The sequence below is a fragment of the Cetorhinus maximus genome, chromosome 7, assembly GCF_964194155.1.
Source record: "Cetorhinus maximus chromosome 7, sCetMax3.hap1.1, whole genome shotgun sequence".
In the NCBI taxonomy this organism is placed as follows: domain Eukaryota; kingdom Metazoa; phylum Chordata; class Chondrichthyes; order Lamniformes; family Cetorhinidae; genus Cetorhinus; species Cetorhinus maximus.
The window spans coordinates 46,646,518-46,664,478 of record NC_135885.1 but is presented as its reverse complement, the minus strand read 5'-3'; the positions used below and the strand labels follow the sequence as shown (position 1 = coordinate 46,664,478).

The following is a 17,961-nucleotide window of genomic DNA, read 5'->3' as shown; positions in this document are numbered from 1 at the left end:
GTGATGGGGGGATGTAGGGCGAGGATTCACAAAGCCTGTCAATGAAGCTAAAAAACACCAATACACATTACTCAGTGAAAGCGAATATGTTTTTAGATTATAAAATGACAAAATGTGTTCACCCGTGCAAAAGCTTATGATCAGAACTTCTTGGCCTACTACTTCCTCTAGGTGCTGCTCTGACATCCACAGCAGGGGTGGAGACAGCCTCTGCAATGGTTGACCCTGTTGCCTCTGGATGACTTTGGCGTGGGTCCTCTAGACAGCCAAGGCATTGAGGGCCCTGGCTTGCTTTGGCTGTTCTCCTGTGGGCCAGCTGCTCCCTCTACAGTTGCAGTAGATGAGGTTGAAAGGGTCACAGGCAAAGGGGACTCGGAGGGAGAGGGCAATCTTTGAGATTCCTGACTGGATGACCCAGGGGTGTCCAGCTGCCGCCCCTCCTCCCTTCGGGTGTCCGAGGGCCCTGGCCTGATACCTTAAGGGAAAGGACCACCTGGAGGGATGTCGAGGTGTCTCACTTCCCTCTCGTGTTGCCACTGCAGGAACTCGCCCATGGTTCCTTCGATGGAGTGCAGGGGCAGAATTTTACATCCTGCGGGCAGGTGCAGGCCCAACCCGATCGGGCGTAACATAGTGCATCATGACACCGGGCGAGCATCCCGATGTCATCACGCACTCGTGCGATATTTCGGTTGGCAGGCACACAAGAGGGTTGGCACCACGCCCGCCAACAATTAAGAGGCCCATTAAGGTCATTAAAGTGGTAATTGATGGTGATTTTTCGCTGCCCATCCAACCTTATGGTTGGCGGGCAGCCGAATTGGCCAGGCAGTCTTTGCATTTTTGAGGAAACCTCATCCATGGGATGAGGTCTCCGATATTAATTGAAAAAAATGTTTTGACAGAATTTTTGCACTCTATATGTTCATGTCAGGGAGTCTGATGTGTGAACATTTTTTCAGAATTTTAAACTCTTTATTTTTGTATTTAAAATTCTTCAGCTCCCTCAGGCAGCTCTCTGCCTTCGGGCAGCTTTCATTGCACGTTCCCCTGCGCCCACCAGACTTCTGCGCTTGCCCTCATCCTGCCCCCACCCTGGCAGCACAGATCTTCTCAATGTACATTTCATGCTGGCTGGCTGTTCATTGGCCAGCCAGTGCGAAATCACAGCCCGATCCCGGGCGGCGGACCGGTTCCCAGCCGCTCACGGACCTGTCCACTGTGCCTGCCCACCGTGCCCACCCACCAACCCAAAAATCCTGCCCCAGGTCTGTGTGCATCTCCGCATTCTGCTAGACCAGGCATGCGCCACTATTCCCAAGGAGACCTCCATACGCGTACATATGGGAATCACTTCATCAGAGAGCAGGTGGATACACTTCTGCAACTCACTTGGCTTTCTGTTGATGGCTTCCAACAGCTCTGCGTGATGTTCCTCCGCATACTGCTGACTCTCCATGGTGAGTTGGAAGGGCGAATCCAGAGGCTCGCCATCTGACCTGGGCCTCACAGACGCCTGAACCCCAGCCGTCCTCCGAGTGCTGAGGAGCTCGGCTGAACCTGCCTTCTTCTGCTATGGGAACATGTCCATGAATGACCACCAGATTGTGAACCCAAGCCTGCTCTAGGTCTAAGTCCCACTGAGGTGTGTGTCTCTGCGCTGGTGGAGTGTGTGGGTAAGCACTGTGATGGGTCTTCAGGTTGCTTATTTCCAGTCCTTCAATGGAGGAGGTATCTCCTTGGTTGGAGGTGAGGATCTGGATGGAGCTGAGAGACTTGCTGGCTGAGGGTGCCAGTCCCTTGGCAGAGCTCCCTGTGAACCAAAGTGGAAATAATTAGTGCATGGCAGCAGAGTCAAAAGCAGGAGAGAGAGCACTCACATTTGCATTGAGAGAGAGGTGATGTGGTGTTCGCTGCCAACCTCACCATCGCCACAGGCATGGTCCACATAACTCAATAGTCAGCGCGATGGCACGGTCCTCAAAATGAGTGAGGGGCCTAACGTGGGCCACTCCAGCCCCAGTCTGGGACCTCTCCCCGCTGCTGTGAGCCAGCTTCTCCTGCATGAAAACAGATGGAGAATGTGTGAGCAGGACACATGGCACTGTGCGGAATGTTTGTGTGGTGAGCGGAGCCATGGACAGGATGAGGACGCGAGCTCCAGAGGATATGAGCCTGATGGAGATGTGAGGGTGTGTTTGAGAGTTAGTGGTGTCGTCCCTTGAGATGTGAGATCCCTGTGGATGTGTGATGGGTTTGTGAGTGTGTGAGTTGAGAGTGATGAGAAGAGTGACTTACCCTGGCAGAAGGGATGAGATCATTCATCCTCTTTCTACACTGGGTGGCTGTCCTCTTTTGCAGGGTGTTGGCACTGACCACCGCTGCCACCGCCTCCCATGCTGGATTGATGACCTTGCTTGTGGCCTTTGCCCAGAGCTGGGGGGTAGAGGACATTACAGCAGGCCTCCACAGCGTCCAAAAGGCATTCCTGGGATGCGTCACTGAACCTGGGGGCTGCAGTCTGCTTGCCTTTCAGGGCCATGTTTCTATGCAGCAGTCCTGGGCTGGAAGCGCTGAGAGGTGTGTGAGTGGCTGCACATTAAATATGACGCACAGTGTGAGGAAGCAATGAGGTGATAACGTGATGGGTGAATCAGAGGCCGCCCGCCAACAAAACAGTGTGTTTCCTGGGAATGCATGATTAATGAGACGGATTGGGACAATACGGCATGAAAAGCCGCCATTGCGGCCGGCTGGTAAAACGTCCTTTCTCCCGTCCGCTACCACACTTAATGCGATTTCACCCTATGTCTACCTACTACCCTATTCACTGTTTACTTGATTTCTGAGTTTCATTTCATCTACAAACATACAAGTTCAGCAGGTAATAGGGAAGGCAAGTGGAATGTTGGCCTTTATTTCAAAAGGAATCGATTATAAAAATAGGGAAGTCTTGCTAAAACTATAGAAGGCACTAGTTAGACCACACCTAGAATACTGTGAACAGTTTTGGTCCCTTTATCTAAGGAAAGATATACTGGCATTGGAGGCAGTCCAGAGAAGGTTCACTAGGTTGATCCCAGGTATGAAGGGATTTTCTTATGAGGAGAGGGTGACTAGATTGGGCCTATACTCATTGGAGTTTAGAAGAATGAGAAGCGACCTTATTGAAACATATAAGATTCTTAGGGGGCTTGACAGGGTAGATGCTGAGAGGTTGTTTCCCCTTGTAGGAGAGCCTAGGACCAAAGGGCATGATCTCAGTGTAAGGGGGCACTCATTTAAAACAGAGATGAGGAGGAGTTTCTTCTCTCAGAGGGTAGTGAATCTGTGGAATTCTTTACTGCAGAGGGCTGTAGAGGCTGAGATGGCCAGATTTTTAATCAGTAAGGGAATCAAGGGTTATGGGGAAAAGGCAGGAAAGTGGGATTGAGGATTATCAGGTCAGCCATGATCTTATTGAATGGCGGAGCAGACTTGATGGGCCGAATGGCCTACTTCTGCTCCTATGTCTTATGGTCTTCAAAATGATACTGTATATACCTGAGTCCAGGTCATTAATATATGCCGGAAAGAACAATTGTCCTAACACTGACATCTGGGGAACACCATTGTATACATCCCTCCAGCCTGACAACAACTATTCATCATTGCTCTTTGCTCTCTGTCTCTTAGTCAATTCTCTAACTAGGTAGCCTCTTTAACCCCATAGGCTTCAGTTTTGCTAAGAGGTCTATTATGTTGTACTTTATCAAATGTCTTTTGAAAGTCCATTGATGTTCAGTTGATGGCCTGCAGTTGCCAAGTTTTTTAAACAGGTGTGTAACATTGGCAATTCTCCAATTATCTGACACTGCTCTCAAGTCTAAGGAGGATTGGAAGATTGTGGCCAGAGCCTACGCTATCTTCACCCTTACTTTCCTTAACAACCTAAGCTGCGATACATCTGGACTGGGTGACATTTCTAGTTTGAGTGCTGCCAACCTTTTAAGTGTCTCCTCTTTATTTTACTCCTGGACCCTAATTCCATTTTCCTTTGTGCTAAACTAGACTGATTTACCCTTCAGTCAATTTAGGAATGAAGAAGGCCAAAATTTCCCACAACCCATCTGTGTTCAGATTTGCTGGTATCCTGAAAAGTAAAGCATGCTAATGAGGTGATGACGCACTGGCCCTGCAGGAGCTCATAATAGAGGTGGCATCATGAAACATCCTCAGTGAAATGATTCCAGTCTTGACAAAACTTTCTTTTCCGAAACTGGTCATGTTTTTATTTTAACTCTTACTGTCCCACGCATACCCCTTCCCTACCCCTACCCCATATCTCCCTTCCAAAACAAACACAAAATTCAATATGGTGTTGAAATGCAGGCCCAGCCAGTGACACCCACATCCCATGAAAGAATGAAAAGGGACTCTGGTATGGACAAAGATTGGAGTTTAATGGATTGAGTGCAGTTTTCTTTTTAAATGGCCCAAGACTAACTGTAGCAAACCCCAATCCTTCACAAATCTCCATATGACCTCTCCCTGAGCAAAAGGGAAAATAAACATTGTCCAGCATCTGAAATACAAAGCTGCTTTGCTTTCATCCAGCATTCCTTCATGGCAAAGCTGCAACACCAGTGACGGGAAAGGGTAATTTGTTCTCGTGTTGGCACAAAACCTGTTCTTACAGTCAAGTGAAGTGTTGCTTCAAATATCATTTGTGTTACTGGGTTGTGGGAGCGTCTGGACATCAAAAGTTTGAAGGGTACCGTTCTATGTATATATTTTTTTAAGCCTTGTATAAATCAAGATCCACTCGTCAAGTATTTATTATAATCAGATCTGGAGGTTTAAAAACTACCAGCTAATCATTTTTTGAAGTCGTAGTAAATATTTTGAATGTTAAGCAAAGGCAAGGAATCCTGGGCAGAGAATTTATAAAAGGCAATGGGTGTCTGGTACCCACACGATTAGTTTGAACCATGACAGACCTAAATTTATGACCTGCAGCTGTTGGATGTCTGATACACGTCTCAGCACTGAACAGCAGTGTGAAGCACAGCAACCCAGGGAGATCTGAACAGAAGAACAAGCCCAGCACAAGAAACTAGGGTAGGAAACAGTGCTACTTAGTAGTTAACCTTAACCTTTATTATATCTGCCACTGTACTTTTAATAAAATGCTATTATTTGTTTGTTACCTTTTCATTAACAGGAGAGGCAATTTTTGTTTTCATACAAAACTGTGATCAGCACACTTCTATTTTTGACAAACTTCCAGTTTGATAAGTAGGGGTGATTGTTATTCATGATGCGATACAGAGAAGTTTTAGTGAAGTTATTTCATGTAATAGATGATATAGCCATGCAAGATGTCACAGCCAATTGATGTCGAGAGATGTTAGCACTAAAACCCCTGGAGTTAATCGATCTGCATCCTTGTTTATGCATTGAGTTATTATATATTGTAGCCATGGGTAACATATTTCTGCCTGCACCCGTTCAGTGTCGCATTGAATGATTTGCAATGAATAAAAGGTTAGAAAATCTACAGTAAAATATGGTTAAAATTAATGCTTATAAATTATGTCAGTGAAAATTCTGATCTTGATTTACAGCTTTCCAGTTTCCCACAAATATACATGCTAAGTTTAACATTTGGTTTCAAAGACAGACCAGAAAGCAACACTTTGGCGAACTCAGTGCAGATTGATTTGTTTATAGAAATCTTGCTTAAGCAATATGTGAATCTAAGGCAGGGTGTGGCTCCAACAGCTCACTTCCACATTTAAAAAGCAGGATTCACACTGGACTCTGATAGCAGAGAGGAAAGTAAGTTTGCAAATTATATAATTGAGCAAATTCCAGAGAGCAATCTTAGACATTGAAACGTTTAGTATATGGAGCACCTGCACCCCATCACTATTCATTAATGATGTGTGCTACTCAGGAACACTTGTCTTTTACAGTTAGTCTATTTCTGATTTCCCCAAGTATGTGAGAGAAAATTCCTCAACAACCTGATTGTTTGCAAATTCATCTGCCTGAAACCAGTGCCATGAACATTTGCAAACAAAGTGGGACTGAACCTTACCTATAGGAAGAAAAATATATTTTTAATAAGTTTAAAGTCATAACTTTAAAATCAGAACTTGTAGGCACTGTGCCTCTTTAAAGATTTGCAGTCCAGGAGTGTGACATTTGTTTATAAATGAACAAGCAAAAGTTCTAAGGGGTGTGTGGGCTGATGTTATGAAGCAAACTCAGCAACGGTTTTATGGCATGAGTCTACAGGGTCAGAATGTGAAGCCTGGCTCACCATGTGAGTACATTTCTCTGCTGATTCTTTGCCAAGCTGAAAATATCCTTGGACCAGAACACTGTAAGCACCATGTGTGAATTCCAACATGAGTTAATAAGCAGCTGGAGGAGGAGCTAGTTCAGAGCATACAGTCTTCTAATTTAGATAAAACACACTGTGATCTCCTGAGTCCTAAATCATCTTTCCACTCCCCATTTCTTAACTTCACTATAGCATTTAATATGACTGTCAGTCAGATACTTCAGGCCACTGGGCACTTTCAGAATAGATTTAAATGAATTCTTATCATTTAATGAATATATATTTTGAAACTTCAAGTTCAAACCTTATGTTTACTAAACAGTTTTGAACGTGTGAAGCGCTGCTAAGATTGGATTTTCCACTGGATGATGATTCTACTGTTCTATTACTGGTGGTAAAAAGCACTGCCAGAATTCCCTGTGGCTTCTATCCATCACCCATCCCAATCCTTGTCAAAACCATCTTCTCCATCAGATTCTTCAACCCTATTCTGACCTAATTTTGATCACTTAACTACTTAATACTTGCTAGCTCTTTGTTCAAAAGCAGTGCCTGCGATTTCAAAACCATGGCGATCATTCCTTCCTTAAAAAAAAGCCCATGGCATTTTCCATCTGCCACTCCATCTCCAATGTTTTTTTTTCTCTGGGGTCTTTATGTGTGTCTCTGCTTATCTCAGTCATCATTACCTACTTGAACTCCTTCAGTCTAGTTTTCACCTCAAGCAGAGTTCCAAGACAAACCTGGTCAAAATCACAAATTCTATTACTGTTGACCAATTCCTTCTTGTCCTCCTAAACCTCTATAGCCTTCAGCATGGCCATCCTATCCTGTCAAGTCTCTTCTCTGAGATCAGCTCCATAGAATTTCAATCTCATGTTCCATTTTTACCTGTTGTAAAGTAGGCAGAAAGTTTTTGCAGTAGTATTTGGCCCTACACTGCATGGCTATTTCTCATGTATCCCAAGGTTTCATTCTTGCATCTCTCGTATTTTAGGTCTACATGACTACCCCAACAGCATTGGGGGTTAATTTCTTCCACTTGCTTTTCATAACATCTACAGAAGAGCTATGGAAACCCTGGAAAAATGGTGTAAACATTTATCTGAGGTCTCCCCAACTCTCCCATGAACAGGAGAGCCACACTATAAATTCATGTCCTATATCCATAGGCATGGTTCCACATGCCTGCTGAGGACATCTCAGCTCTAGGGTCATTTGTATGGCCAAGAAAGCACATTGTACCAACAAGGCTTCTTCATTAGCACTTGCCTCTTTTTGTCTGCCTGAATGTGGAACATTCCAAAATCATTTCTCTAGGCGGACACAGAGGCACATCCTGGGATTGGAGGAGAAAGAGGTAAGACTGTATTCAGCTTCAAGGCACTTGTGCACTATTTGGAAAAGAAAGGGAATTCATCCTCTCCAAAGTTGACTATCTTTCTCTCAGGAACTTCTGGGGTTTTACTGGGACTTTGGTAGTACTCGTGTTAACTCTCAGCTGCCAAGAGTTTTGGTGCGGCCTGATGGAAAACCTAAAGTGTGAATGTCAGAGCAAGCCTGGGAACATACTCTTGATATTGGGGAGCTGGTGCAAGGTCTGCTTTTGCTAACCCCTGCCAACCAGATTTTAATGGGCCAGTCTAAATAGGACAGAATCCTGGAACAATTGGATTCCACCCAAAACTTGCATTCCCCTGTCCTCTCTGACCCGCAGGATTTCAGAGCCTTGATCTCTGTAAAGCCAGATAGAGTAACAGCCCTGGAAGGACTCCAGCCTATCTGGAGGCACCCTTTGATGAGGTATTCAACCAAATAAAATAAACGGTGACTACAACTGCTAAGTCACACCTGTGGATGGGTTGTCCCTCCACAAGATGGTAAGCAGCTGCAGCTGTGGTCTGCTGATAGCTGCGACTCTGGTTGGTGGAGGTGGGGGGGCAGAGTGAGTGTAGGAGGCCTCGCAGCACTCCTCACCCCCACTAGCCAATCCAGGCAGCCACCAGCAAGCCAGCTCCAGACACTTGCTGGAGAGTTAGTCCTCAGCGTAGGGTCTGTCTGCTGCTGGGAATGGCATTCCAAGCAGCCTATAATAGAGTTAATTATGCAGATTAGCCACCCACTGCTGCCCGCTGACCCAACACTTCTCTGAAATTCCTGTTGGTCCCAGGAAGTCCCCTGTAACTCCCGAAACTTAAAATTTAATAAGAATTCTATTTTACTTTTTTGAAACAAGAATGAAATAATAATTTTCATCTAAATAACTGGAAGCACCTTAGAAAGTACCAGGTAGTCCTTGCTTTACTTTCTCTTGTTTATAATATTTCAGGATTTTTGTATTAGGTCAGCATTTTAATTGTGCTTTTATATACATAACACAATATGCTGGACAGCCCATGTAGGTGTAAAAATTAATACTGTAAACGCTGAAAGAAATGAAAAGGACTCACTCAAAAATGAGCCTATCTTCCTTTTTCAGATGCTGACCTCTTCTGCATTTCCAATTTATTTTCATTTCATAGAAACACGCTGTCAGTTCCAAGGAGGTGTTGTGGATAAACAAATTTTTAAATAAATAAATTAGCACAGTACTTTCCAGCCAGACACTATTTGTGGTCCTGGTAGAAAGCTGGGATGGTGTGGTTATGCTGCATTATGCTGCAGTTGTGTTAAGATGTCAGACCCCAAAAAGAGAACACCCTTCTGATGCTGACTCTTTTTCTCACTGCTTCACAATTGTAAAATCTTATCAAAAACACACATCAAAACCAGCAGACTGATTTGTGCTAGGTTTCACAGTTGCGTTATACCCACACTGACTGAGGGCATTCCTAATATGTTGTTGATATGTCTGAATCAGTGGATTGCTCGTGGGTGGGTGTGAACAATGTATTGCAAGATTATATTTTCCCCACAACATTATTAAAGATTTGTAATATTCTGGATTTACACTAAATGAGTAAAATGTGCAACTAGGGGCTTTGGGATCTAGTATCTGAACATATTGTGGCACAGGAAGGGTAGGATAACTCATCCAGCAAGAATACGAGTTTTGTTTAAATAGCAACTTATCACATCAAAGCATCAGAAAGTGCTTCACACATTGTAATCAGCATTGAAATAAATTACATGCTAATGTATTCTTGATGATCTTGGTTGAGGAGTGGATGTTGGCCAGAAGATTAGGGAAACTCTGTATTTCTTCAAATAATACAATGGGAGCTGTGTCCATCCAGATTACCAGAAACCATTTTAACACCTCTTGTCACAGCAAGAGCAAGCAGCAAGCTCTTTAGAACACAGCAATGCACTTTGCAGCATGCACCATGGTTCATTCCGTCCCTCCAAAGTACCAACTCAGAGATTTACACCCTGAAATGTTAAAGAGTGACATAAAGGCAAGCACATCGAGCATGAATGAGCAAAAGAAACAGTGGTGGCACGTGTGCAGGAAGATATTACTGTCTGGTCATCAGGAGGCATCACCTTGTGGCTGAAGAGACTAGGATCTGCAGCTCATGGTCCAGCAGTTTAATGAATGATGATGGCAGAGCATCAAGTGTTGGGGAAGGCATGGAGAATTATCAAATAACGTGCTTCAAATGGGCATTGAACGGCAATTTAACAGCATGTAGTGTGCCATAGGGGTGTGGCAGTTCCAGGAACATCTGTAAAAGTCCATGACAAGGGCATTAAGGACAGTCTTTGCTGCCTTTGCTGCCATGAATACCAAAATAGAGAAGGCTGGCTCTTCTGACCTTGACAGGCAGAGTATTGCTAATCTCAATGATATGCAGTCTGTTTTCTTGTAGATCAGTGTGGAACACTACTGGACTTGCAGGAATACTGCCTCTCAGGAATACTGCCTCTTAGGCTAGCAGTGTACATGCCTCCCCATTGGCTCACTCTGGAACAGCCAGATTGCCCATGCATTACCAGAGAAGGTGCAGCCTGCAGCAGGTCCTTCTCAGATCTTGTTTGCCATGACATGAGGGCCACCTCAGTTCCAGGAGGCTTATATTGACCCCCAGCAGCCAACCACCTCATGCATTCATACCAATTGCTGCTGCCCTTCTGGTTGATTCTTGGGATACAATCCTCCTCTGGTGCCTTCAATATAAGGTTTCTTTGTAAGCTGTACAAAACTGCAAATATAGAGAATCTGAAAAACAGAGAATGCTGGAAATTCACAGGAGGTCAGTTAGGGAAAAGTGGTTAACATTTCAGGATGCAACTTTCTGTGGGTGGAGGAGGTGTTTATTTTATGGAGCCCCCAAGAGTGGGAAATATGAGTGTGAGGTGCCTTAATAAGGTGGGATGCAAATTCTCAATTGCCCGACAGCAGGCTGAGATTCAGTGATAAAGTTTGTGGTGTGTCGAGCCTCACGCCGGCCTGTGGTAGGTTCATACCTTTAATACATTTGCATCCCATGAATACTCATTAGCATGGAACAGGTTTAAAGAAAGTCCTACCCATGGGGTAAAGTTAGTGGCACATGAGAATCTCATGGCACCCAGTTCACAATTGATTAAAGGTGACATGCACCAATTGGCTTTGTGCAGTTGTGACTAAGGTAAACTGTTGTCCATGTTGAACCCTGTGACACAAGGTAGTGTGGGTGGGGGCTGTTGAAAGGTTGTCATTCGGGTACTGGGAGGTGCGGTGGAGGGAAGGGAGAGCGGACGGAGCGGGGTGTTTGGGCACATGGTGCAGTGGAGGGGAGGGAAGGTGGACAGAGGTTGGTATTCAGTAGCTGCCAGGTGCAGTAGAGGGAAGGGCTTAGCATCCTGGATGTGGTTGTCCTGTAATGCAAGGGAGGAAGTTTTCAGGCAGGGATGGTAAGATGGATGATGGGCCTAAAGGGCAGGGTTTGTGCTGTCAATGTAGGGGTCCTGTGGATCGAATTGAGGATGCTGGAGGGAACAGTCACAGTCAAAGTGGGGAGTTGGATTCAGTATGGGAGCAGATCCAGAGTCAGCATCGGGTAAAGGTCTCATGGGGTGGGAAACGGGAGCAGAGAAAAGCATTGAGGAGGATAACGGCAGTGTTCAGGGTTAGAGTGGGTATCTGGATGGTCACAGGTGTAGGCACAGAGGGGAGAGATGGAATGTCCAGGGAAATGGAAATAGGGTCCAAGGTAATGGGGGGAGGTGCAAAGGTAACAACAGAAGATGAAAGGATATGCTGGGTGGGTCAAAGATGATGAGGACAAGAGTGATGGTGACAGGAGGAGGTGAGATGTTACAGGAACAAGTCTTAAACATTGCACACACCATATTTAGGGTCTTGTGTAAAATGCAGCTTATCTGAATGTAAGCTCAATTGAAGTGTGAGGAGGATTGTTTTGGGTGGGTGGAGCTCAGGTAACGTACAATTGGTGGATTAAAGGGACTCCCTAATAATTAGTTAAATGGATGAGAATCATGGATGAGCTCTCACATGTATGTCTGCCCTGTTTACACAGTGCAGTTACTGCAATAATCAAGGGTCTCATTCACCCGATATTCCTGCAAGCTCGGGAGCAGGAGGCGAGAATGCAAAGAAGGAGAGATCCTGCTGTCCAACAAGAAAGGCCTCAAGGTGAACAGTGGGCAGCACCAGAGGGGGAGGCTGGTCAGGATGCAGCCATCCAGGGAAGGCATCGGTGAAGACAGGCACTGGCATGTCAACGCACCCAGAGGACAAGAACAAACTACCTCCAGATTCATAGAGGTGATGCCAGAGACATCTGAGGATGTCCTGGGAAATGGTCACCGAGATATATCAGATTGTTCATCAAGATGTGCAGCCATGTGGATTTGGTGGGATCCCCATGCCAGTGGCCTTCAGGATAACACTGGCAATCAATTTCTATGCCAGCGGTGGCTTCAAGAGCATAATGGGCAACATATGTGGCATCTCACAGGCTGCCACAAATAGATGCATAAAGGAGGTGACCGAAGCCCTATTTAGTTGTGCCAAAGATTTTATCCACTTAAACATTGATGAAGACAGTCAGGCAGCAAGCGTAGCTGCATTCGGTGTCATCATTCAGTTTCCTCCAGTACAAGGGTCATCAACTACACTCATGTGACCATAAAAACCCCCTGGAAACAGCCAGCTGTATTTATAAATCATAAAGGGTTTCGATCCTTGAACGTAAGCTGGTTTGTGACCACAGGAGAAGAGTATTGCAGATCGGTCTCTTCTTTCCCAGGGAGCTGTCTTGGCATGTCTCACCCAAGGACCCACTGTTCCCCTTTGAAGCTCCAGCTCAGGCTTATAGATGAATCCTTGGTGACAAAGGCTATCCACGGTGCACATGGCTGATGAGGACAGGCAGGCATCCGCAGAGCGAGGCAAAGGAGCGCTACAATCAAGCTCATGCACCCACCTGAGCCATCATCGAGCACATCATTGGGCTTCTTAATGTGTATGTCTGCTGCCTTGACCAGTCTGGAGGGGCTCTGTAATATGCACCCCAGAGGGCGTCATGAAGAGTAGCGGTCTGCTGGGCACTGCAATATGGACAGATTTTGCAAGGGGGACAGTGTGAGGAACATCAGCCCTCCTCAGATGTCAAGGAGTTGTTGGAGCATGAGGAAGAGGCCATTAATCCAAATGAGCCTTTCATGGATGCCAGGGCTATGGAGAGATGTGCAAGAAATGCCAGGGACAACCTGATCCATACAATGTTTGCTCAACGATAATGCATCTACATGACCATCACTCCATCACCAGATCTCTATCGCCTTCCTGGGGGGACTTTGCCCAACCATCCTTGCTGAGTTAACTCTAAACTTGCATCCTCTACCAGCTAGAATAGAATGGAGAGCGGAGCTTTGTCACATCCACTGGCTTGTGAGTGCTGGTACAAAAAACATTGATGTAACATGCTGCCTCGCCCAATTATCCTGATCCGGCACCATCTTTAAAGTGCTTTGATTGCAACTGTACTTGTCTCATTTATACCTGTTGAGAAAAAAGTGGGCCAATGTCACAGAGCAGGGCCAGCTGCTTTTTAACCTGTGATCCACAGAATGATCATCACTGAAGTAACAATTCACATGAGCATTCAATAAAAAATGGACATAAACACAACACATCTCATTCAGGAATAAAGTCTATGTCCCTACCTCCTCGCCAACAAATTGTGACAAACATGGGGCAAGTCGTGCCCGTTATATCTGATGCTATGACAGGTCCCAATGCTTCTCAATAATTACAAACAATTACAGAAAGATATTCTATTGTGCGTATTTTCACAAGTGATAAACACATTGATAAATCACCAGTGCCACCTTTGTGCTCATACTTACTTCACTTTTTTTTCCTTACCACTATGTCTAGGTGCAACCCCGACATCAGCAGCTGATGTGGAGGCAGTCTGCTTGGTGTCATGCTCTGTTAACTTGGATGTCCTCTAGAGGCAGGGGACCTTGAGGGCTCCAGCCTATTTGAAGCTTCCTGTATTGGGACAGGGGTCTCCCCTTTGGCCTCACCTGCTGAAACTATTGGGGCCAATGGTAGATGGGATAAGGAGATGCTCCTAACCCTGGGGATGTCCCGAGAGGAAGGCCCTGGGGCAGCTGGCATGTGCTCCTCCTCCATCTAAGTGTGTGAAGGCCCCTCCCTGTCTCCTTGAGGGAAAGGAGCACTTGCTGCTCCGAGCCCATGGTTATAGCGGTGGAATGCAGGTCAGAGCACATAAGGATTGAATGGTTGACCTGGCTTTCTCTGGCAGTCACCATCCTCTCTATGGCTGAAACCATGCACTGAAGTGCCTGAGACATGGCAGAACTCATGACATGCAAGGACTCCTTCTTACCTGCAAAAAGCTGTGCATAATCCTTAGCATCTGTGACATATTTTCCCCTAGCCTCTGCTGCACATCCAGCAGACTTCTTGTGGCCAAGAGCAGAGGCCCATCATCGGCGTTGGGCTCAGCAGAGGCCTGGTCCCCAGCAGTCCTCCAATAGCCTAGGGACCCAAGCTATTAAATTCTCCCTCAGCTACTGGAACATGTCTGTGCTGTGCTCACTGGATTGTGCTCCTTAATCTACATGCAAACCCTCCACAGACCATGCTGGTGTGACTGTGCTGGAGGAAGTGAATGATGAAGCAGGTGATGGTGCATTCTCTGGGGCAGTGTCGTTTTCGTCCCCAGAGGTGGAGTCGCTGGCTCCTGTCTTGGATGCGGCCTGGTCCTTGGATGAAGATGATCTATAGTGGAGAACAAAAAGAATCACATTAAGAATCACCACAGTTTGAGCACTTCACATTTCATCGCATCCATGCTGTGTGCCCATATGCCGCCAGCAGGATGGTTGCCTCTTTCCCCTCAGGCCTGGCTGGTCCAACCTCACCATTTGTGACTGATTGCACTCCCTCCTCCCCAGCAATTTCCATTGCCTCTTCTTCAATAGCTGTGAGGAACTCAGGTCAGGAACTCCCTGTCCTGTGAGGCTCTTCTCCCAGGAATTGTGGGCCTGCCTGTCCTGCATGACAAAGTCCGGAGTTATTGACATATCAAGTGATACCTAAACCCTTGTCTGCATGTATCCCCAGGACCTGTCAAATGTACACAAAATGCAAACTTTCACACGCATTGGCCTAAATTACCATATGGCACTAAAGCTGATCACACATTCACTCTTCTGGCACAGCTGCCCATTCACATGTATACATTATTGATGACATCACGAGAGACTCCAGTTGAAAATGCGGCACTGGAACACTTACCCTAACAGATTGGAGCAGATCATTGACCTGTTTCCTGCACTGGACCCAGGTTCAGTTCATTACCTCACACTTGCCCATCTTCTCTGCCACCTCCATCCTTGATCTGGCAGGAGGACCTTCGGATACCATTTGCAAGAAAGAGCACCTCCTGCTTCTCCCTGGTGGCCTGGAGGAGACCCTGCAGGGAGGCATTGCTGAACTGTGGGGCTGGTCTGCTTCGCTGATCGGACATCAGACCTGATGGCGTCTTTGGATGAAACTCAGAAGAATCTTGCACTCTGCAGCACTGGAGCACCCTGGAAGTGATGCAGAGCCTCCCTGTTTGAAAAGGAGGCTCTTTAATAGCCCGGCCATAGATGCATCATTGTTAGCGGATGGCAGGTGTCACCAATGAAAAGCATTCCCCCCACTGCTGAATCACACATGTTTCCCACACACTCCACTGGCACTTCAAATTTTCATCATAATTGTGTGGGAAATGACAAAATGAGAGAGAGAGCAGAAGTGGCGCACGCTTCTGGTTACCCTATCGGGAACAACACGCTGTTGACAAAATCCCCCCACATGGCCGGAATTTTCCAGCACCCCACCATAGCAGGTTTCACTGTGGCAGGGCCAGCAAACCTTTGAAATCTCTGTTCCCATCGGCGGGAGCGGAAGATCCCACCGGTGTGAGGGGCTGGAAAGTCCCGGCCCATGTATCTGAAACTCGCTATCATATGAAAAATCACAGAACAGAGTCTGTCTTTTCTTTTACAGAGCTGATGCATCTGCTGTGTATATGTCTAGGTTTTTCAGTTTTTATTTCACCATAGAGTTTCCTGCTCATTTACTCAAATACCATCTGTTCCCAACTTTTGCTGAGTTCCTGTTTTATTTTCACCAACCCAGTACATTTAGTTCATCGATTACACATTCTGTGAACGTTGTCAGGCTGAAGTGCTATGGTGCTTCAATTTGTGGCTGTGAGTTGATAAGCTAATAATTCTGAATGATTCCACACAGGAATGTGTGAGTGTGCTTGGCTGGTTGCAGGGTTTCAGGCTATTGGGTTTCTGGTGGCTCTGGACCACCATACTCTGACCCTATAGTGGAGTCAGCCATGGTTTCGGCTCACAAAACCCAACAAGGCCAATCAGCTCTGTTAGTGTAAGTGTGTCTGCGCCCTGGCAAGTGTAATGCCAATTTTGTCAGATTTGGGAAATTAAGCTTCACATATATAGGTAAAGCAGAAGTCAAGAAAACCAACATTGTTCATTGCATAATTACGCAAAGGCAGGTGGCAGGTCAGAGGTTTGGAAAGAATATAAAGAACAGCAAAGAATGACAAAAAGATTAATAAGGAGGGAAAAATTAAAGTATGAGAGAAAGCTAGTGAGTAATATAAAGACGGATAGTAAGAGTTTCTACAGATATTTAAATAAGAAAAAAGTTAATAAAGTGAGCCTTGGTCCTATAACGAGCTTGTCAGGGGAATTGATAATGGAAAGTAGGGAGGTGTCAGACGAATTAAACAGATATTTTGCTTCAGTTTTCACTATAGAGGACATAAGTAACATCCCAGAAATAGCTCTAAATCAGGAAATGGAAGGAAGGGAGGAACTCGGGAAAATTACAATCACCACGGGAGTGGTATTGAGCAAATTGTCGGAGCTGCGGGCTGACAAATCCCCAGGTCTGGATAGACTTCACCCTAAGGTTCTTGAAAGAAGTGGCTAGTGAGGTAGTTGATGCACTGGTTTTAATTTTCCAAAATTCTCTAGATTCAGGGAAGATTCCATTAGATTGTAAAATAGTAGATATAACTCCCTTATTGAAAAAGGGAGGGAGATAGAAAGCAGGAAACTATACGCCAATTAGCATAATATCTGTCATAGGGAAAATGTTAGAAGCTACTATTAAAGATGTTACAGCAGGGCACTTAGAAAAATTCAAGGCAATCAAGCAGAGTCAACATGGTTTTATAAAAGGGAAATCATGTTTAACCAATCTATTGGAGTTCTTTGAAGGAGTCACATGTGCCTTGGATAAAGGGGAACCAGTGGATGTACTGTACTTAGATTTCCAGAAGGCATTTGATAAAGTGCCACATCAAAGGTTATTGCAGGAAATAAAAACTCATGGTGTAGGGGGTATTGGCATGGATAGAAGATTGGCTAACTAACAGGAAGCAGAGAGTTGGTATAATGGATCTTTTTCTGGTTGGCAGGATGTGACAAGTAGTGTGCCACAGGGGTCAGTGCTGGGGCCTCACCTTTTTACACTTTATATAAATGGCTTGGATGAAGGGACTGAAGGAATGGTTGCTAAGTTTGCTGACAACACAAAGACAGGTAGGAAAGTAAATTCTGAAGAGAACATAAGGAGGCTACAAAGTGATATAGATAGGTTAAGTGAGTGGGCAAAGATCTGGCAAGTGGAGTATAACATGGGCAAATTTGAAATTGTTCATTTTGGCAGGAAAAATAAAAAAAAGAAGCTTATTATCTAAATGGTGACAGATTGCAGAGCTCTGAGATTCAGAGGGACCTGGATGCCTTAGTGTATGAATCACAAAAGGCTAGGATGCAGGTACAGCAGGTAATTAGAAAAGCTAGTAGAATGTTATAATTTATTGTGAAGGGAATCGATTACAAAGATAGGGAGGTTATGCTTCAGTTGTATAGGGCATTTGTGAGACCACATGTGGAGTATTATGTACAGTACTGGTCCCCTTAGTTAAAGGAATATGTAAATACGTTAGAAGCAGTTCAGAGAGGGTTTACTAGACTTATACCAGGAATGGGCGGGTTATCTTTTGAAGAAAGGCTGGACAGGTTAGGCTTGTATCCACTGGAATTTAGAAGAGTAAGAGGCAACTTAATTGAAACCTTTAAGATCCTGAGGAGTCTTGACAGGGTGAATGTGG

At 45.3% G+C, this 17,961-nt stretch overlaps 1 protein-coding gene across 6 annotated transcripts in view; it reads left to right on the top strand.

Moving 5' to 3' along the window:
• Nucleotides 1–17,961, top strand: part of sgcg (sarcoglycan, gamma) — an 827,414-nt gene that overhangs the window by 173,023 nt on the left and 636,430 nt on the right. For 4 of the 6 annotated variants that reach the window (XM_078545431.1, XM_078545429.1, XM_078545428.1 and 1 more), the window contains exon 3: nucleotides 4,999–5,100. The exons of the other annotated variants lie outside the window; for them this stretch is intronic. The gene's annotated coding sequence lies outside the window, so the exon portion shown is untranslated. The remainder of the gene's footprint in view (nucleotides 1–4,998; nucleotides 5,101–17,961) is intronic. 6 annotated transcript variants of the gene reach the window in all.